The sequence below is a fragment of the Trachypithecus francoisi genome, unplaced genomic scaffold, assembly GCF_009764315.1.
Source record: "Trachypithecus francoisi isolate TF-2019V2 unplaced genomic scaffold, Tfra_2.0 Lachesis_group5, whole genome shotgun sequence".
Taxonomy (NCBI): Eukaryota; Metazoa; Chordata; class Mammalia; order Primates; family Cercopithecidae; genus Trachypithecus; species Trachypithecus francoisi.
The window spans coordinates 40,291,120-40,313,243 of NW_022681470.1; the positions used below are offsets into that span (position 1 = coordinate 40,291,120).

The following is a 22,124-nucleotide window of genomic DNA, read 5'->3' on the forward strand; positions in this document are numbered from 1 at the left end:
GGCCGCGGGTTGGGGCATGGAGCAACAGACACCGATGTGGTAAGTCCGGGGTGGCGGGGGAGTTGCTGCGTCCTCTCCTCGCCGGGCAGGGCGGCGGAGGCTGCAAGGGGTTCTGCGGGAGGGGGCGGAACGGGTATGGGTGCCTAAGCCCCCACCGGCCGGGCTGAGCTCTGGCGAAGCCGGCTCGTCCCAGTGCGAGGAGGGAGGTTGGGGAAGCGTGAGAATGTCTGTGCGCGCGCGCCCGTGGTCTCGGGCTCGCTAGCGAGGGGTGGAGAGAAACGTCCGGGGAGGCAGCGGCGACCCCGAGTGGAGGTGGGTGTGGAGGAGTCTGATCCCCATGGCAGGGGACTCGTGGTGTGGCGTGGGATTGGTTGGAGCGATGCATGAGTAGAGGACGGGGAGGAAGTCTGCACACCTGGGGTGTTGGGGCGGGGTAACCGAGGAGGGCAGACAGAAGGAGAGGGAGACCGCAGGAAACTGGAGCTTGTTCTTCGTTCTCGGGTTGGGAGTATTAAGGAATAATGTGATCTGTAGTTAGTTGGCGGTGTGGGGAGGGGATGAAGAAGGAGACTAGATGGGGAAGTGAGGAAAGAGGGAGGCACTGTGGACAAGGTTGGGTTTTTCAGAAGAAACTGGGTTAGAATCAGTGTAGTTGGAAGATACCATTCTGAGAGTCGTGTGCATTCATTAAGAGTGGCGTAAGGAACTTACACCAGAGGTATGTCAGAGGTAGAGTGACACATGGGTATAGTGTGTTACTGTATGCGAGATACGTGTTTGGGGTGGGGGGGCGGCTATTGATGCACATTTCAGAAAGAAGATGTAGATAGGTTGAACTTAGTACATGATGGCAAGAACATATTGAATGGAAGGACACCAGCTTTTGTGCAGCCAGAAAGGTTCCATGGAAGCTGAGTAAGAGCTTGGAGGCAGAGGTAAGGTGGGTCAAAAATCTTGATAATAGGGAAAAGTAAAGTTGTTAGATCCTGAAATTAACTGGGGAGTGACTACTGCTTAGAGAAGGGGAAGACTTTAAAATTGGTCCTTTTTGTCTTTCAGGAGCAGAACTAAGAAAGGGAGGCCTTATGGAAAGATGTTTTTAAAAAACTTGTTTCATACCTTGCGGAGGAGGGAGTTGGATGAGGTTGAAGTCTGAAATGAGTGGAAAAGTCACTTTATCTGTTTAGTGACGTGAACGTATTGATGTGTGTGGATCCCTATATGTATATTGCAAGAGGTGTGTAGTTACATGATACATAGGGTGGCCATTATAATTTTTAAAGTAGTAAAGTTTTATTAAGCATAATAGGGAGAGGAAAGAATGAGATATTTGAACTATGCTTGAATGCTTGATTTTAACACAACATATATGCCTAGTGACCATAGCACACTTGGAACGATGTCTGTAATTTGAGGCCCTTTTTTTCATCTCAAATATTCCTTTGTTGTTTAATATTTCAAATAAATACAGTTATGACAAAGATCTGTTGTAGGTGCTATAGAGAGATATGGAAACCATCAGGGTGCTGATTAGTCTTAAGGAATTTGCAGTTGAGTGACTATTAGGCAAATAAGTTAATAACAGCACAGAGTGTAAGGACTATGAAAGATACCAAGTGTTGCCGGGCGCAGTGGCTCACACCTATAATCCCAACACTTTGGGAGGCCAAGGTGGACGGATCACCTGAGGTCAGGAGTTCAAGACCAGCCTGGCCAACATGGTGAAACCCCTTCTCTACTAAAAATACAAAAAATTAGCTGGGCGTGGTGGCGGGCGCCTGTAATGCCAGCTCCTCGGGAAGCTGAGGCAGGAGAATTGCTTGAACCTGGGAAGAGGAGGTTGTGGTGAGCCGAGATCAAGCCATTGCACTCCAGCCTGGGCAACAAGAGTGAAACTGCGTCTCAATAAATAAATAAATACATAAATAAAAATAAAAGATACCAAGTGTTTTGAGTCCAAAGGAAGGAGATCACCTGAGCAATAGGAGGGAATCAGGAAAGACTGTTCATTTGCTCATTCATGTACTCATGATTCATTAGTTGTTTTGTTGATCACCTGTATGGGAGGCATTGTACCAACATCTGAGAATAGAAAAATAAGAACTCCACCCTCCTTTTACAGAGCTTACAGTTTGTTAGACTTCAAGAAAATGGCACTTCGGATATTGTTCATCCTTAATGTTCATTTTGACAGATGTGAATTGAGAAGAGGGGAATTCCAAATGGAAGGAAACTGAGCAGAGTTGTGTAGGTAGGGAAGTTGGGGGAAGGGAGGTTTTCAGTCCAGTCAGACAAGAAGGTAGTGTGATATAGCTGGGAAAGCTTAGATAGAGTTGTAGAGATTATCAAGTTTGACCATTTCCTTTTACACATGAGGAATTTAAGCCCAAAGAAGGTAAAATTGTTGAGGCTTATATAGCTGATGTGTGGAAACTAACTCAGATATAGGTCTTCTAACTTCAAGTCAGCTATAGTACACTGCATGTCAGTGTTCATCTGTTCTTTCCACAAATACAAGTTGAGAACATAATATATTCTAGTGTTGAGGGTACACTGGTGAACAAAAGGGTGAACGTGGGAGGATATATTAGAGTAGAAAGACACAGTCAGTAAACATAGCAGTTAAATGTGTGTCAGGTGGTCACAAGCACTAGGAAGAGAAATAAAGTAAGACAGGAATGTACTGTTTTATCTGGACAAAGTGGTCAGGGAAATCCTATTTGATAAGGTGACCATGTTTAAGAGGATCCTGAATATCATGTTCCATAGTTCATAGTTAAAATGGGTAGACAATGGAGAATCTGAGGTGATTTGTTAGAATCAATATGTTCATAGCTATGTGTTAGGAAGATGACTCTGTGTAATGTATTGGTGGATAACAAAGTAAGGTTGTTAGAGTCTGACATTAATTGGGGAGTGACTACTGCTTAGAAAAGGGGAAGACTTTAAAATTGATCCTTTTTGTAAGGTTCTTTTCCTTACAAAAGATTCCCTTTGGGACTTCGGTCCAGAATAAGGTAGTGGCAGTGGATCTAGAAAGTTATGAAAAGCAAATTGGCAGAGTGGTGGTACTTTTCATGGGGAAGATCAGTGGACTTTGAGAGGCTTCTTGTTAATGTACCTTATATTTTATAGCTTGACATTATAGGGAAGATTTCCTTAGATGTGGAGTCAGTGATAGCTTGAGATGAACTTAGTTCTTTGAAGAAGGGAGAAAAGAAAAAAATGAATACAATGATGTTTTTCAGCTAAAATTGAGCAGGCAAAATGGGGGAGGCATAGGTCCTGGGATCCCTGAAAGATTCCTGGAGCCAGTCTTGTCTCAATCTTAGGTGTTTGTCCTAAGTAAATTAAAGCAAGCGTTAGAAGTCTGAGACCTAGGTGATGGTTGTGGGAATCATAAATAAAGGCTTGTGCCAGTCTGAATTTCCCTCCTCCTCTTTTAGATACTCATTCCATTTAAAGTCTGCAGTGGGGACACTAGAGAATGTCTTTAGGGAAGCATTATGTTCACGTTCTTTGAAAATAGAACTGTTGGTTTTTATAGACACTTCAGGGAGGATGCTGAGTATTGCTGAATGGATGTGGTTGGGGGGTATAGCAGTTGTTTTTCGTGACCTTGATTTTAAGAATTTTCTTGCTTACCTTTGTCAGTGGTGGAAGATCATGACTGGGCAATTTTTAATCTGCATGGTTACAGATCCTGCCTCATGTAGATGAAAATCAGTTTTGTCTCAGCTGAATTTTAATTTGTTAGAGTAAATGAGCTGGGATGTCTGGCATTGAAATGGTGTGGTGGTGGGAAACCAAGGAGCAACATGGAAGTTTCAGAAGGGTCAGAAATGAAGATATGAGGTAAGAAGCCCCATTAAGACCAATAAAGAGAAAATTCAACATCAAGGGAACTGAGTTAGTCTCAAGTTGTAAAAATAGAGCAGAGATGAAAGGAAGAAAACCTATCCTCTGTGTGGGAAAGATGATGATATTCTGGGCAGAAAAGGATAATGAAATTTTTTGTTTGTTGAAAGGTAAGTATCTTGTTAATACACTGACAAGACTTCTAAGTGAATCAGTTAAGTTGAAAATACTTTCTTATGTTTTATAAAAATAAAATGATCTTAAGTATGGGGATTCTAGGCCAAATAATATTGGGAATTTATTACTCAAATTGAAGGAAAAGTCAGAGAATTTTCTCTTTTGATTTATGACAGAATGAAAGATTTTTAAAAGACTTTGACACCTCTGTTGAGTAAAAGAAAAGGGTGTATTGAATATAGTTCATTTGGTGGGGGTAGGAGAAGGTTAGGATAGACCACAGGTGAGGTATAATATGCTTTAAAAGAATGACATTTTGAAAAAAAGAAAAATGGAAATTAACATATCAAAGTTGGAAAAGCAGGAGTTGGGGAAGTATTAAAGTACCAGACAGAGAAGACATCAAAGTTGTTTTGGAAGATGAGAAAGTAGAGTAATCATAGCCATAGGGAATACCAGTCAAACAGGTCAAATCCTGTTATAAAAGGTGGCATAGGTGCCACCGAATGACTTCTGCTGCCATTGTGGGAGGCACTGTTCATACTCTGCACTCCCTTCAACTTTCCTCCTTTCCTTCCTTCACTATTCTCTTTTGTCTTTAATTTCTTCCTATGCTGTGGGTGTTTCAGTGAGATCCACTTGAAGTGGATTCCTGCTGTTAGACTCCTTTACAGGAAAGGTCCAGAAAGTATCTGTTTTGTTTTATGCGTGTGTGTGTATGTGTGTGTATGTATGTGTATATGTGTGTGTGTGTGTGTATATATATATATATATTTTTTGGTATGATACATCTATAGTGAAGAGGCTGCATCTCAGTGGTTCACTTGTCAGAAATTTTGTTTCTAATATAACAGCCACTGGGTTGTTTTCTAAGCCAGCAGAAAAATGGTTGTCATTTAAATAGGAAGTAAAATATCCAATATGGTATAAAATAAAAATAAAAATGTATCAGTATAAATCTTGGAACAGAGAGAGATAATGGGGATAAGACTGGATAAAGTAGCAAGCTGAGCCTTATCCTAGCCTGGGGAGAGGAACAGAGAAGATAGTGGGAGCATTGGGAGGAATATATAACTAAGTAGGATGGGCTCCAGATTCTAGAAGAGTTTAGTGATGCTAGATCAGATAGTCAGTGTATCCTGAAGCTTCTAGAAGTCTTAGAACACATGCTGATTTTAGTTCATGTGGTCCAGGAAGTCGTCTTTCCCCCGTCCCATCCACTTCCTTTCCACCAAGTACATCCTTTACAGAATGTAACTTAGCTTTTGTCCTGAAGTATCAGCCAAAGGTGGTGACATTATTTGAATGAATGGCTATCTCTTTAGGCTTATAAGTCTTTGTTATAACAGTGTTAATAGCTTATTACCTGCTTGGATATTGTCTGACTAAATTATTTTGGCAGTTAATTTCTGCTTCTCTTGTGGTTTCATTTGGATTCAAAATGTATACTTCCTGTCCTATCTTAGGTTTCATTTCTTTGCTTTCTAACAGCTGTGGTCTTCTGCCTTCACGGTAGAAGCAGCAATTGCTGAGTTTTTTTTTTTTTTTTTTTATGGGTATGTTACAGTAAGATCTGGACCCACTAGTGTTGCAAGTTTCATAAGGCAGTTTTGGGGAGGAGAGTGGTTCACACTTTAAAAGGGCTGGTGTGTTTTATACTTAAGAAAATGGTATTTCTAATTCTAGATCCTTGAGGAATCGCCACACTGTCTTACACAATGGTTGAACTAGTTTACAGTCCCACCAACAGTGTAAAATATTTGTACATATTTTAATTTCTTAAATCTGTGTTCTCTTTTACTGGCCGTTATTGAATACTTATTGTGTAGAGCACAATTACCGGGGTTTTGCCTTTGGCAAATTAAAAGAAAGACATTTAAGTAGCTATAATAGTAGGTCAAAGGTGCTATGTAAGTATAGGCAAGAAGTTTATTTCAACAGAGGTGGAGATAGAGTGAAGAGGGTGTCTTTGAGGAGGTGAGATTTGGTTTGGATATTGAAAGATGGATGGGATTTTAAAAAGTGGATATTGGGCAAATTGCCATTTCAGGCAGGAAGAACAACCCATGGCTCCTTTATTCCAAATAAATTTTTAAAAAATTGATTCACTCATTTAATACATTGCATTAGTTAGTATTTTGACCACATCTTAAGTTTTTCTTAGATAAGATAGGTTTATGGACAGAGAAGTGGTGATGTGGAAGTGGTAGTTCAAAGATTGGGTGACTGCTGTGGGCCTCAAAAAGGGAAAAGGAATTTGGTCAGGAAGATTCCTACAGAATCCCTTCTTTTAACTATGCTCTTAAATGTTTACCATCGTTCAGGACCTTTTTTCAGTTGTGTGGCTGTCTTCTTTTAGTCTCTTTAATTATTCCCTTTACTGGTCTTACCTTCTGTGAACCAATCTCAATTTTCCCTTAAAAGGCCTTCCTGTTCTGATTTTTCTTTGTGCTCTGTCCTTCTTTACCTTTGTTTTATGGCCAGGCATTTCAAGTTTGCCCTAACCTATGTTTTTCCTTTAGTTACCATCTACTTTTCCTTGATCCCTTGCTATCTAGCCATTTTTTCCTGAGTACATTATTGAAATTGACATTTTCAAAGGTGCCAAAGACCTCAGGGTGGCCAAATTCATTCACTGATTGTTTTCCTTTCTCTCACACTCACACTTTTGTTTTCCTTCCTCTCTGTGTCCCCCTCTCTTGTATCTGTCCTTCTATCCATTCCACCAATAAACATTCAGTTTGGACCATGCTGTATCCCAGGTCCCTGGGGATGTAAAGAGACTATGCCCTCAAGTAGTTTCACTGGGCATACAAGTAAGTACTCAATTACCAAATAGTTCATACTGGCAGTGGTATATAAACAGAGGCTTTATGGAGTCTTCTGAGCTCTGTTGCGTTTAGCATCAAGATTTCATGATTCTGATTACATTGCCCATTCTTTTGAAAAATTCTTCCAACTGTTACCCACCTGCATTTCTTCTTGCAGATATCAAGAAGAAAGCATTGATTTGGGGCTTTAAGCACCGCCCGCTACTTTCTGTGTGGGCTAACAACTTAACATTTCTGGGTCTTGATTTCTTTATTTGTAAAACGGAACACTGATCTCCTAAAATTGCTGTCAGTGTTAAAATAACAAAGGTTTACATGTGTTTAACAAATTCTGGTTCTTTTTCAGGTTGCCTACCACCTGTCACCCTGCCAATTAATCTTTGCATTGCTTCTATATTAATAGTCTTGAAAAAGTATTTGTATATGGCTTTCGCTTCCTTAAACACATTTATCTGGTATTGTTGGCCTTCCATAAAGTGACCTGCACCTACCTCTGCCTCATGATATCTTCTTACTCCTTGATAGAAACCAACTGCCTTAGCCAGAGTAATCTCATTGTTTTCTAATCATGGCATGTGCATTCCTGCTTAAATCTCTCTTCCCATGTCATTTCCCATGTGGGAAGTGCCATTCTGTACTAGCTTAGCTTAAGCTTCACCTTCTTTTGTGAAGACTTCCTTGTGTACTCTGGTGATGTCTGCGTTCTTTGAACTTTGTAGCATTTCCTGTATCTTAGTCATTTGGTACTTCTGATTTCTTAATTTTGTAATGATCTCTTTTTTTATATGTGACTTATCTCTGCAGCTAGACTAAGTATAGTTGAGACCATGTCTCAGCATCTTTTAAATGTACAGTGTACATACAAAAATTGGTGGTAAATAAAATTGTCATGTTTTTGTTTTGTTTTTGCAAAACATTTAGGAATATTTGCCGTATGCCAGTGCTAGGCTCTGAGAATATAAAAATGAACTGATGCTTACTCTTTAGGATAGTGGCTCCTGCGGGAGACAGATGTGGCACAAGTATTTCAATATAATGTGGTAAATACAATGTGAAATGTTTTTAAGGAATTCCATGGGTGTACCAAGGGAAGTGGAACTTTTCCTGCATAGGACGTTTAGGGAAAGCTGCTTGAGTTGAACACCTGAGTTCAGTTTTACTTTTTTTTTTTTTTTTTTTTGAGACGGTGTCTCGCTCTGTCGCCCAGGCTGGAGTGCAGTGGCCGGATCTCAGCTCACTGCAAGCTCCGCCTCCCGGGTTCCCGCCATTCGCCATTCGCCTGCCTCAGCCTCCCGAGTAGCTGGGACTACAGGCGCCCGCCACCACGCCCGGCTAGTTTTTTGTATTTTTTTAGTAGAGACGGGGTTTCACCGTATTAGCCAGGATGGTCTCGATCTCCTGACCTCGTGATCCGCCCGTCTCGGCCTCCCAAAGTGCTGGGATTACAGGCTTGAGCCACCGCGCCTGGCCTCAGTTTTACTTTTTTTTTTTATTTTTCTCAGACAGGATTTTGCTCTGTTGCCCTGGCTGGTTTTGAACTCCTGGCCTTAAGCGATCCTCTTGCCTCAACCTCCCAAGTTGCTTAGATTTATAGGCATGAGCCACCACTCCTTGTGAGTTGAATTTTAAAAGGATGAGCAGGATTAGCCAGGTGAAAAAAGAAGAGAAGAGTATAGCAGGCAAAGAACAAAGTGAGTGAATGCCTCAGTGCAGTGTGTTTGAAGAACTCTAAAAGAATCCTGATACTAGGAATGACTGCGTTTGGTTGATGTAAACATTATGATCAGATTGAGAATACCAGTCACATTAGGTCATATAAATTAGAGATTTTGATTAGTCCATATCTCATTCTGCATTTTTTGTTGGGGGGGTGGGTCTAAGGTTCTCTTTCAGTGAATCTGGTCGTTAATCTTAAGGGAGCAGTTTATATTTGAATGACTGGTGTGTGTTATGCACATTCTTACTGGAATAGGGAGACCCAAGAGAGAAAGATTTATATAATGCCTACAGTACTTCCTCTGAGATACGTAAAGATTTAGATTTCCTCCCCCTGCTTTTTTAAGTAGCCTTAAAAAAAAAAATAGCTCTTTGGAACATTATTAAATGATTACGTGGGAGATGATGAGTAGTCCTCCCTTAATTATGGTTTTAGTTACCTTGTGGTCAATGGTAACTAAAAGCAGGTGGTCAGAAAATAGGTGAGTACAGTACAATGTATTTTCAGAGAGTGAGAGACCGTGTTCACATAACTTATTATTATAGCTTATGTCATAATTGTTCCATTTTATTATTAGCTATTGTGAGTCTCTCACTGTGCCTAATTTATAAGTTAAACTATCATAGGGAAGTCTGTATAAGAAAAAAGTGGTATATATAGTGTTTGTTACCACCTGAAGTTTCAGGCATCCACAGAGTCATCTCCCATGGATAATGGAGGACTAATGTACATGTAATTCTGAAAACAGCTTTGGACTAATAGGACTTCTTTTATAGAATCCTCACCTTGAGATGAGGTAGAATGGAGGTAGAGTTGTGGGAAGGAGGAGTTCTATAGCATTAGGGGGAAATATCAAAAATCTTTAGTTACTGAGGTTAAGTGAAGTGTCTTTGGATTTAACTTTTTCAAGTCATAAAGAAGAAAAACTTTGCAGACCCTTTGATGATTAGTGTTTTGTTCTCACAGTTCTTGATGGCGTTTTCCTACTGTGGTGTCTTGTCTTAAATGATAAGGATGATTCTGAAAGTCTGTTATAACTGCTATCTTGCATTAATATCCTCATCTGTTTCCCAAGACTCTTTGAGTTCTCAGATTGCAGAAGTTGAGTTCTTTTTCTTTCCTTCTTCTTCCCAAACACATATAATAGTATTTCAGTGCTGTGTTGGTTGGGATACAATATATTGGATGTGTCTGTTTTACTAATACTGCCTCTTAGAAAGGTTATGAATTATTAATTAATTTTGTATCAGGTGATCACCTAACAGATTATCTTTGAGATACTGTACAGTAATGAGATAATTAGTAGTGAGATCATCAAAGTAAAATGCAACTTGGAAGATGGTATTCAAAGAAAAAAATGAGTTAAAGATTGCTTACTTGAAATTTTTTTTATTACTGGTGAAAAAAGTAAAAAAGCATAGTGTTGAGAGAACCACCATAGGATAAATTTGGACATTAAAGAGTGTCTTAGGACATCTGCAAAATGTTGTGTGTGTGCATACATACAGCTTGTGTAATATATTTTGAAGTGAAATTTTTGTACTTTTAGTATCTAATTCTGTGAAATCATATTCCTCAATTTCTGTTTAAATAACCAAAATGACAGTGTTATACTTTATCTGAAATAATCATTAGTTTTGTTTTTTGATGAAAAAAAGACCATTTTAAGAACCACACTTCAAATGATAAGGTATATTCGTCATAAATTCTGGTTTATGAAAGGAAAATAATGTAACAGATTAATTCCTTTCTAGTTTTCTAATGTAACATATTAATTTGGTTGTTTAAACTCATACACAAGTGTTTTTGGCTCCCTAAGACAGTGGCATGGCAAATTGAATGAGCCAAGGTGTTTGAATTAAGAGTGGCTTAATTTGTATTTTGGTTGTCCTGAGTTCACATCCCTACTGTGTACTAGCAATGTGACCTTAAACCTCTCTAGTTTTTTACTTTTGCTACCTGTAAAATGACCACGGTAGAATTACTAGGAGAATTACGTGAGAAGATATACACAGTATAATCCCTTGGTATCCTTGAGAGATTGGTTCCAGGACCCCCACAATACCAAAATCTATAGGTGCTCAAGTCCTTTATATAAAATGGCATAATACTTGCACATAACCTGCATACATTCTCTACTTTAAATCATCTCTAGATCACTTACAATATGTAATACAATGTAAAAGTTGTTACACTATATTCCTTTTTAATTTGTATTTTAAAAAATTATTACATTTTTCTGTTTTTTTTTTTTTTTTTGGTCTGCAATTGGTTGAATCCATGGATGAAGAACTCAGAGATAGAGGGCCAACTCATACTACAAAAGCCCTCAAGCTTTCTGCTTTTTTGTTACCTTTGCTGTTTCTTTATACCTGAAATAACAATTAGTCTTTCCACTATTTTTGGCAGCTGATGTGAAGCTACAAGTGATGGCAGCTCTCAAGAATGTGTCACCATGAACAGTTCTCTCTCCCTTTAAATTTAAATGCTATCAGGGAATTGTTACCATTTCCTTTGTATGAAGGTTTATTTTCGCTTTTGTGTTGGATTTGGGAGAGGTGTGCAGTATATCCTGATGTGGCCATATAGGTATGTCCTTTAAATATAAATCTTTGTGAAACTTAGAAGGGGACTCCTGAGTTAATATCCTTTATTTTAAAATTTTTGGTATGTTATTTTATGATTTTATAAATAATGTTTTTAGTAATCATTTTGACTTGTTGTTTGACAGCCTTCTTTATTATACTCTTAGACCATCTGCCATATAAGTTCTGGGTTAGCTTCCATTCGCATGTAATCTGGCATACACTGACATACCTTTTCTTTTTTCAGTTCTGACATTGAGGCTTGTATAGACTATCAATAAGGAATAACTTCACAGAGAGGCTGTTTGTTCTTTTGACATGATTGATAATAGTAATTGCCAGCACTTTTATGTTGTCCCAGACACTAATCCAAATATTGTGTGTTTATTAACTCTGAATAGTAGATGTATACTACTATTGCTGTGTTTCACAGCTAGGCAAACAGGTGTAGGAGACATACATGCAGAAAGTGGCAGAGCTGGATTTTGAACCTAGATATCAGGCTGATTCTATCTGTATCTATATAGTTTTATACTCTTATTTGTTTAGGATTATATGATTTTGTTTTTGTTTTTATTTTGTTTATATAAAACAATGTAATATATACAATTATAAGCATATATAATCTGAACACTTTTCTCATCAATGATGTCAACCTTCCTAATGCACTTTTTCTTTGTAGATAATCAGCAGGAAGTGGGCCGGGTAGTTTTGCCAAAAAACTTACTGAGGGGAGATAAGTTTTTCTTGTATATTTGAAATTATTTCATTTAGATTGCTTTGATTTGTGTTACTGACTAGTTGACCTGCTATTCCTCCCTTATTATAACTATTCTTTCTGAAGGTTTTGTCTTTAATTAGTATCACTATTTACATACAGTCTTACTTCCTAGAACACTTGGGAATGTTGAGAACCGGCTATTTTGGGGGAAAATAACTTTGACCTATCAGGGCTAATAGTAACAAGTAGAGAATGACTTGCCAGTTTTTTGGATAGCTTCACTGCAGAAGATCTGGATTCTATTTTCCTCATTGACTTGGTAAAGTTATTACATAGAGATGTTTAGATGCCAGCTTCTGACACTAAGGATTATAATTTTGCATGTATAAACTTGAAGTCTTAGATAATTTGCTTCTAAAGGAAAATTCAGTGTAACTTTTAAAAAGTAACAGATTACTAAAACTATACTTTTTATGTGACCTGATATCTTTGAATTTAATGTTTTCCCTCCGAAATTTATTGTTACCTGAAATTGAGACAGCAAGACTGTGGTTAACTAGGAAAAAGGAGAGCTTTCCTTTACTCCTCAGTCTTAATTTCTTTCTTTCATGTGACTTTACATTGCTTTTGAAAAGTTCCATCTTCCAGAAAGTCTTTCTTTGGATCGTCTTAGAATTTTCTCAGGTAAATGACTAGATGTTTCTCCCCTTTTGTGTGTATACCATTTTGTTCTCATGTTTTTTAAGAGGAGGGCTTTCTCTTAATTATTTTGGGACAACCTTAGAACCATACCGACACCCAGTAAATGTTGTCTAATAATATGTCTAATAATATATGAGATTGCACTTATTGCAAACATTTTTAACTACGTGAATTTCTCAGAGTGATTGACATATCTCAAGTCTTCAAGGAATGGTAGAGTCTGAATAATTCGTACTATTCTTCATTGTTACATAAACAAAACCAAGCACACTTGATTTAAGCAATGAAAAGAAGCAAAAACTGTATAAACTGTGTCACAGGCCTTTTTTTTGTTTTTGAGATGGAGTCTCACCCTGTCACCCAAGCTGGAGTTCAGTGGCACCATCTTGGCTCACTGCAGCCTCCGCCTCCTGTGTTCAAGTGATTCTCCTGCCTCAGCCTGCTGAGTAGCTGGGATTACAGGCGCCCGCCACCACGCCTGGCCAATTTTTGTGTTTTTAGTAGAGACAAGTTGTCTCTACTATAGAGTGTTGGTCAGGCTGGTCTCGAACTCCTGACCTTGTGATCCACCCACATCAGCCTCCCAAAGTGTTGGGATTACAGGTATGAGCCACCACGCCTGGCCTTTTTTTTTTTTCTTTTCTGAGACAGGGTCTCACTGTGTCACCCAGGCTGGACTCCAGTCATGTAGTCACAGTTTGAGCCTATCTCCCAGGCTCAAACGATCCTCCCACCTCAGCCTCCTGAGTAGCTAGGACTACAGGCGCATACCACCACACCCAGCTAATTTTTGAATTTTTTCTTCATAGAGATGGGTCTCTCCAGGTTGCCCAGGCTGGTCACTGTCTTTTTAAAGAAATGCTAACACACTGTAGATGTAAGGATTGAAGAATACAAGAGTTTATTAGGGTTTTAGTTGCAAGGAACAGAAAAAACACTGGCTCACTTAAGCAGTGAAAGGGCTGGAGATGTAGGACCAATAGCTGTATTCATTTCCTTTTGCTGCTCTAACAAATTACTACCACAATGGTGGAATTAAAACACACAACAGTTCTGGAGGTCAGTGGTCCAAAACGGGTCCTACCAGGCTAAAATCAAGGTGCCATTCCTTCTAGAGTGTCTAGGAGGAAAATCCTTTTCTTGCCTTTTCCAGCTTTTCAGACTGCCCACATTCCTTGGCTCATGGCCCCCTTCCATCTTCAAAGCCAGTAGTCACATTACTCTACCTTCTACTTCCTCATCACTCTCTTTCTCTGACTCTCCTGCCTCTCTTTCACTTAGAAAGATACTTGTGATCACATTGGACACACCCAGATAATTCAATACACTCTCCCTGTCTCAAAATCCTTAACTAATCACACCTGAAAACCCCTTTTGTAGGTAAAATTCAGAGGTTCTGGGATTAGGACGTGGACATCTCTGGGGAGCCATTATTCTGCTTTCCACAATAGCTATGCAGCCTGGAACAGTGCCTCAAATCACATCATAGAACTCAGCCTGTGAAGACACCTTGCAGAACCATGATTGTGTCAGTTACTTTGCATCCCTGACCCTAACACCACTCATGCTGGCCCTGTTGGAAATTGGATGTGGTTGCTGCTGGTATCCAGAATTTATTAGCCACAGTTCCCACTTTTTCTCATTAGTTCACACTTAAATGTGGGGTTGGTGTGTTTATTGACGGAGCCTGAATTATGTATCTGTACACTAGCTACTAGCTGCAAGTGAAGCTGGTAAATATATAATGGGAAGCAGGTTCTGCTTTGTAAATTGTGGGGATTTCTCAAAAATAGGAAGAAAAAATTCAGATGCTGGGCTTCTAAAAGGAATACCAACCAAAGAGAACATATAAGTACAGTTGAGAGTCATTGGTATGAGGATTCTATTCATTTGACAAACTGTACCAGAGATACACAGATGGATGACATATATTTCTGTTTCTTTTTTTTGAGATGGAGTCTTGCTCTGTGGCACAGACTGGAGTGCAGTGGCACGATCTCGGCTCACTGCAAGCTCTGCCTCCCGGGTTCACGCCATTCTCCTGCCTCAGCCTCCCGAGTAGCTGGGACTATAGGCGCCTGCCACCACCCCCGGCTAATTTTTTGTATTTTTTAGTAGAGACGGGGTTTCGCCGTGTTAGCCAGGATAGTGTCGATCTCCTGACCTCGTGATCTGCCCACCTTGGCCTCCCAAAGTGCTGGGATTACAGGCATGAGCCACCGCACCCAGCCCATTTCTGTTTCTGTTGGTGCTAGCCAGAGCGAGAGTGTAAAAGTGTGTTCGTATGCCAGTACCCTAACATAAATCAGTACTATTTCTCTTGAGACCCTAACTGATAGGAAGCCAGCTCTGTTATGTGAAGGCTTTTCACTTAGTGTGTTTTTCATCTGTTCACCAAAAATTGCTGTTGACTGTACTTTTGCCTTTCAAATGGTGACATGAGAATAGTTGATAGAGGAAGGTGAGTAGGTTTTGTAGTTTTTCTCTTTCACTCCAGCAGGTTATCAGTAACAGTGGTATTGATAAATAACTGTGCTGTCCTGTGTGGTAGCCACTGGCCACATGTGGCCCTTTAAATAGAATGAAATTTAAGATCTAGTTTCTCAGTTGCAGTAACCGTGTGTCAAGTGCTCATGTGACTAGTGACTACCATTTTGGACAGCTCATTTCTATACCCATGGTGTAGCATGTTTACTGTGCAAGAGTCAATCCAGGAAAAATAAAATGTTTATAAGGCTTTTTTTTTTTTTTTTTAAGACAGGGTCTCACTCTGTCACCCAGGCTGGAGTGCAGTGGCACAGTCTCAGCTCACTGTAACCTCTGCCTCCCAGGTTCAAGTGACTCTCCTGCCTCAGCCTCCTGAGTAACTGGGGTTACAGGCATCCACCACGCCCAGCTAATTTTTGCATTTTTGGTAGAGACAAGGTTGTGCTGTGTTGGCCTGGCTGGTCTCGAACTCCTGACCTCAGGCGATCCACCCACCTTGGCCTCCCAAAGTGCTGGGATTACAGGCTTGAGCCACCATGCCCGGCCAAGGTTTTTTTCTTTTTAACCCTAATTATTTTTCCGTTTGATACAGTGCATGAGTGTTCACAGTATCTTTCACATGTGTTACATGTTTTCACTGACAGAATCCTGCAAAATAAGCATAATTAACCCTCACTTTTCATACAATAAATTGAAGCTCAAAAATAAAAAGTTCAAACAACAGAGTTAGACAGGGCTTGAATTTTATTTAATTCTACTCAATCCAATATAAAATACCTAAGGGCTAAATACTGTGTTAAATAATAAGACACTAAAAAGCTAGCTGCTTTGCCCAAGTCTGGTCCTCATTCTCAGGTTCTTGTCAGATCTTTCTGCTTGGGCTGGGCAAGGGGGCATGGGTGGAATAACTTTGTGAAGGGCAAGTGTAGTTTCTTTGAGAGTTGGTTACAGGGTGCTCTGGCTGTTGTACATCTAACTCCCTAGGTCCTACAGCTTGGGCTGTTGTACATCTAACTCCTAGGTCCTACAGCTTGGGCTGGGACCTCACCTCCCTAAGGATAGTTAGATGTGAAGAATGAGTGAGAGAGAGATTCATTGATGATATTGATGTTGACCATAGAGAAATAGTAGCACTGTTAATGGAAATGAGGAATAAAAGTATGGGTACTGAAGGGAATATTTCATGAATGTCTATGGTGAGATGCCAGATAGGCAATTGGAATAGGACCATGGTGTCAACTGGGTTGGAATTATTTACTTTGTATTGTCTTCAATAATGGTGAGACTTGAATCTACAAACTGGGAAGTGTGAATTATGGAAGTATAAGGGCATTAGGGCCAGCTTCTTAGGGAACAAGTACCAGATGGTAATAAAGATCAACTTCAATTCTCAATGACTTTTTACTCTACCTATATAGGTGGAAGGAGAAAGAAAAAAGAAGAAATGACCTATCAAAAACGTGAGAGGGACTAGGAAAGACTGAGTAGAAAAGTTTTAATGAAGGGGTTGCTCTAATGCAGTAGTTTGCAAAATGTGGTCCCCAGATGAGCATCATCAGCATCACCTGGGAACTTACTAGAAACACACATTTTTTAACCCCATCTCAGACCCGCTGAATCAGAACCTCTTGTGATGTGGTCCAGCAATCTGGGTGATCCGGGCCTAGTGTTTGAAAAAACACTGATAAAGTATAGTATTGAGTAGTAAGAGTTCAGGAAATACAGGGACTGAGAAAAAGCTCTTAGATTGGTCAGGAAAAGTCATTGGTAACACTTGAGCAAATTTGCTACAATGTTAAAAGACCCTAATTGCAAGTTTAGAGATGACTTAGGTAATCAGAAAGTAAAGCCAGTAGCTATATATATATTGTCTTTTCATAAAGTTGAAAGACAAGGAGAAAGATAGATGCTTGATGACAAAAGCAGAATGGATGGAAACTTAGGTTGGAAGGACTGGAGTACATTTTATGTTTTGGGCTTCAACAGACAATATAAAAGGGCATTTATTTTGTAGAAATTATTTTAGCCTTACTTATGGACATTTTTTATGCAGAAAGCATTTTAAGTATAAAATATATTAAAATTGGCTTATAGGAGACTGATATTTTAATAACTATTATAAATGTATATGTGCATTTAATAAAACATTAAGATTAAAAAATTTGGTAACATTAAATTGCCACTGCTACTGTTAATACCTTCTAGTCTTCTTATCAATATAGAATATGCATTTTATGCATATACAGATAATGCATTTTAAACATACACTTTTAATCAAATTCTGTGTTATAAAATATATTTATTTTAAATGTATAGTTAAGAATTTTGACAAACATATGCCCCTATAACCATCACCCTGATTAAATACATTCTAAATCCCCCCAAAGTGCTTTTATTTATGTATTTAATGTGAGATTGAGTCTCACTCTGTCGCTCAGGTTGGAGTGCAGTGGTGCAATCTTGGTGCACTGCAACCTCCGCCTCCCAGGTTGAAGCAATTCTCCTGCCTTAGTTTCCTGAGTAGCTGGGATTACAAACATGCACCATCATGCCTGGCTGATTTTTATATTTTTAGTAGAGTTGGGGTTTCGCCATGTTGGCCAGGCTGTTCTCAAACTCCTGACCTCAGAGTGCTGGGATTACAGGCGTGAGCCGCAATGCCCAGGCTCAAAGTGCTTTTAGACCCCTTGCAGTCATTCTTAACTCTGGTTAACCCTCCGTGCCTCAGGCAATCATTACTCTAGATTTTTATCGATATTAATTTTGTTTGTGTGTCCCAGAACTTCTGAAGTGGAATGATGTAATGCATTCTTTTGTGCCTGTATTCTGTTGGCATAAAACATGCCAAGCGATTAATCCACATTGTTGTACACATTAATAGTTCCTTTCTTTGTTTACTGCTGAATAATATTCTTTTGTGTGAATATATAATTTGTCCATTCAGCTTTTGATGAACCTTTAGGTTGTTTCTAATTTTTTGCTATTATGAATAAAGCTAGGAACATTCTGTAAAAATCTTTTGTGTACATGTGTTTTCATTTCTCTTGGTTTGCATGTATGTATTTTGGGATATAAATGTGTGAGTGTGTGTGTATAGAATGTTACACACATACATGCACATATATATACACTTGGGTACATACATATGTGACTGTATACATGTATCTCTTTCTCTCTCCTAGTCTGTGGCTTGTCTTTTCGGTTTTTTGAAGAGCATAAGTTTTAAATATTGATTAATCTAGTTTATTAGGTTTTTTCTTTATTGAATTTTATTTAAGAATTCTTTATCTTGGATTGGTGTCTTGATCAATTTGTGCTGCTATAATAAAATACCTAAGACTAGGTAATTTAGAAGCAACATAAATCTATTTCTCACAGATCCAGATGCTGGGAAGTCCAGTATTATGGTGCCAGCAGGTTCGGTGCCTGGCAAGGGCCCAGTCTCTGCGTCCAAGATGGTACCTTGTTGCTGCCTTCTCTACGGAGTACAAATGCTGTGTCCACTTATGGCAGAAGGGATGGAGGGGCAAAAATGGCCCTACCTGATTCTCTCCAGCCTTTTCATATGGCACTGATCTTATCCATGAAGTCAGAGTCCTCATAGTCTTGGTCACATCCTAGGCATCTTAATACTGTTGTGTTGGAGATTAAGATTTAACATGAATTTTGGAGAAGGAGGCACAAACAGTCACACCATATCAGATGGTAAAAATTTACTCCTTAGTTTTCTTCTAGAAATAGATTAAGTCTATGATCCATTTTGGATTAATTTTTGTGCAATGTTGTGTATTGTTTGAGGTTAATTTTTTTCTGGTTTTAAAATTTTCATCCAGTTGTTCCAGCATCATTTGTTGAGAAAATTGTTTTTCCCATTAAATTACTTTGATACCTTTGTCAAAAATATATTGGCTATACATGTAAAAACACACACATACATATATACGTAAATGTAGAAATAGGTGAGCCTGTTTCTGACCCCTGTTCTGTCCTATTTGTCTGCATGTCTGTCCTTTTACTACTGTACTGTCTTGGTGACCACAGCTCTCTAGTAAGTTTTGAAATCTGATAATCTTAAGTTCTCTATTTTTTTGAGAATTGTTTTAGCTATTCTAGGTTTTTACATTTTCAGATAAATTTTAAAATAGCCTGCCAGTTTCTAACAAAAACAATCTGCTTGGGTTCTGATTGCAATTGTATTATAACTATAGTTCAGTTTGGGGAGAATTATATAAATCCTTCTGAAGAGTCAGCTTTTGGCTTTCACTTATTTTCTGTGTCTGTTTTCTGTTCTTTACTATTTCTTCCTTCTACTTTATTTGGATTTAATATGCTGTTCTTTTTTTATAGCTTCTTAGATGCTTAGGTAGATGCTTAGATCAAGGCTTTTAGATCTATTTTAACATAAGCATATAAAGCTATAAATACCTCTCTAAGCACTGCTTTTATTGCATCCGACACGTTATATATGTTTCCATTTTCATTTGGCTTAAAATATTTTCTGATTTCTCCTGTGATTTATTTTTTGACCTGTGATTATTTACTTTTTTTTTGTTTTTAGAGACAAGATGTCTCTGTTGCCTAGGTATTGTACAGTGGTACAATCATAGTTCACTGCGACTTCAAACTCTTAGGCTTAAGTGATCCTCGCGCCTCAGCCTCCTGTGTAGCTAGGACTACAGGAATGCACTGCCACTGTTCCTGGCTAATTTTTACAAACTTTTTTGTAAAGATAGGGTCTTACTATATTGCCCAGGTTGGTCTCAAACAGCCTCAAGCAATCCTCTGGCCTCAGCCTCCCAAAGTGTTGAGATTACAGGTGTGAGCCACCACACCCGGCAACCTACGAATATTTAGAAGTGTTTGATTTGTTTCCAAATATTTGAGGAATTAGAGAACTTTATTCCTCAACTTAGGCAACCAGTTCTAGTTGTTTATCTTTTTTTTTTTTAAATTTGTAGTTCTGTGACTTTAATTCTTTTAAACTTCTGAGATTTGTTTTGTGGTTCAGCATATGTTCTATCTTGGTGAATGTGCCATGTGCACTTATAAAGAACGTGTATTCTTTTGTTGGGTAAAATGTTCTGTAAATACCAGTGGGATCTGTTGGGTTATAACCTTAGTGTTGGTCTAACCTTACTGGTTTTGTTTGTTTGTTTGTTTGTTTTTTATTGAGACGGAGTCTTCCTCTGTCACCCAGGCTGGAGTGCAGTGGCACGATCTTGGCTGATTGCAACCGCTGCCGCCCAGGTTCAAGCGATTCTTGTGCCTCAGCCTCCCAAGTACCTGGGACTATAGGCACACACCACCACACCTGGCTAATTTTTGTATTTTGAGTAGAGACGGGGTTTCGCTGTTGGCCATGCTGTTCTCAAATGCCTGATCTCGGGTGATCTGCCCGCCTTGGCCTCCCAGAGTGCCGGCAGGCGTGAGCCATCACACCCGGCCACCTTAGTGGTTTTCTGCCTACTTTTTGTTAGTTATTGAGAGAGTTTTGAAATCTCCAAATAATTACAGATTTATCTATTTCTCTTTTCTCTGTTTCTGTTTTTGTATTTTCTTTTTCATTTGTTTGAAACGGGGTCTTGCTTTGTTGCCCAGGCTGCAGTGCAGTGACGCCATCACAGCTCACTGCAGTCTCAATCACCTGGACTCAAGCAGTCCTCCCACCTCAGCCTCCTGAGCAGCTGGGACTACATGCCACCATGCCTACCTAATGTCTTCTGTTGTTTTATGAACTGTCTTAGTCTTTTTTAAAATTACTCTAGTAGTTACATTATACACCTTTATATTATATAATTTTATGTATAATATAAAATGTTACAACAGTGTAGTGCTTTCATTTTCCTTTCCTTTTGTTTGTCCTACTGTTGTCAAACAGCTTCTATATTTAAGTTTCAAAATATAGAGGGCTTTTTTGGTTTTTATTTTTTTCTTTATAAATTTACTTTTAAATACGTTTTAAAACAAAGAAAAAAGTTATTTTGTATTTACTCATATGTTTACTATTTTTGGCACTTGTCATCTCTTTGTTTAGTTCAAGGCTTCCATCTGGTATCATTTTCTTCCAGCCCGAAGAGTTTCCTTTTTAATATTCCTTATGGTATTGATCTGTTGGCATCAAATCTCCTCAGCCCGTATGTGTCTAAAAAAATGTATTTTTTTCACCTTTGATTTTAAAGAATATTTTTGCTGGATATAAAATTTTAGATTGGCATTTTTTCCCTAGTATTTTAAAGATGTTATTCTGTTATCTTCTGGCTTTTCTTTTTTCTAGCAAGAACTTAGCTATCGTTCTTTTTGTTTGTTTGTTTTTGTTTTTGAGATAGTGTTTTGCTCTGTTGCGCAGGCTGGAGTGCAGTGGCGCTATCTTGGCTCATACAACCTCGCCTCCCGAGCTCAAGCGTTTCTCCTGCCTCAGCCTCCTGAGCACCTGGGACTACAGGTGCGTGCCACCATGCCCGGCTAATTTTTGTATTTTTAGTAGAGACAGGGTTTCACTATGTTGGCCAGGCCTGTCTCGAACTCCTGACCTTCTGATCCACCTGCCTCAGCCTCCGAAAGTGCTGGGATTACAGGCGTGAGCCACCGCGCCCAGCCTCTTATTTTTATTCCTTCTTATGTAATATATATATATTTTCTCTCCTTTTATCATTGTTTTTCAACAATTTGATTAAAATGCCTTTGTGTGGTTTTCCTTTGTGTTTAAATTCTTGCAGTTGAGCCTCTTAGATTTATAGGCTTATAATTTTCATCAAATTTGGATCCTGCAACTGCCATTGAAGTGTGTATGTTCATTTCTCCTGTATAATTCATGTGAGAAAATACGGTAAACCTGTGTTTTATGATAATTGTCTAATTAATACAAAATTTCTAAAATTAGAATTTTTGTTTTACATTATGTTGAGGAGGAAGAGAGAGTGAAGAAAACAACTAGAGAGAGAACTCCTGGGAAAGAAGTTACACTAGACGCCAAAACCAGGAGGATTTCTTGACGAGTTCTTTTTTAGATTTAAGGGAAATAGGATGTGGGTATGTCGTACGCTGGT

The 22,124-nt window shown here is 38.8% G+C and overlaps 1 protein-coding gene across 17 annotated transcripts in view; it reads left to right on the forward strand.

Moving 5' to 3' along the window:
* SMG7 (SMG7 nonsense mediated mRNA decay factor) overlaps positions 1-22,124 on the forward strand; it is an 89,254-nt gene that overhangs the window by 1,367 nt on the left and 65,763 nt on the right. For 2 of the 17 annotated variants that reach the window (XM_033196110.1, XM_033196116.1), the window contains exons 1-2: positions 73-312; positions 1,060-1,237. The exons of 14 other annotated variants lie outside the window; for them this stretch is intronic. The gene's annotated coding sequence lies outside the window, so the exon portion shown is untranslated. Of the gene's footprint in view, positions 1-72; positions 313-1,059; positions 1,238-22,124 lie in introns of those variants that run through there. One more of the 17 variants, XM_033196114.1, reaches the window with a different exon arrangement.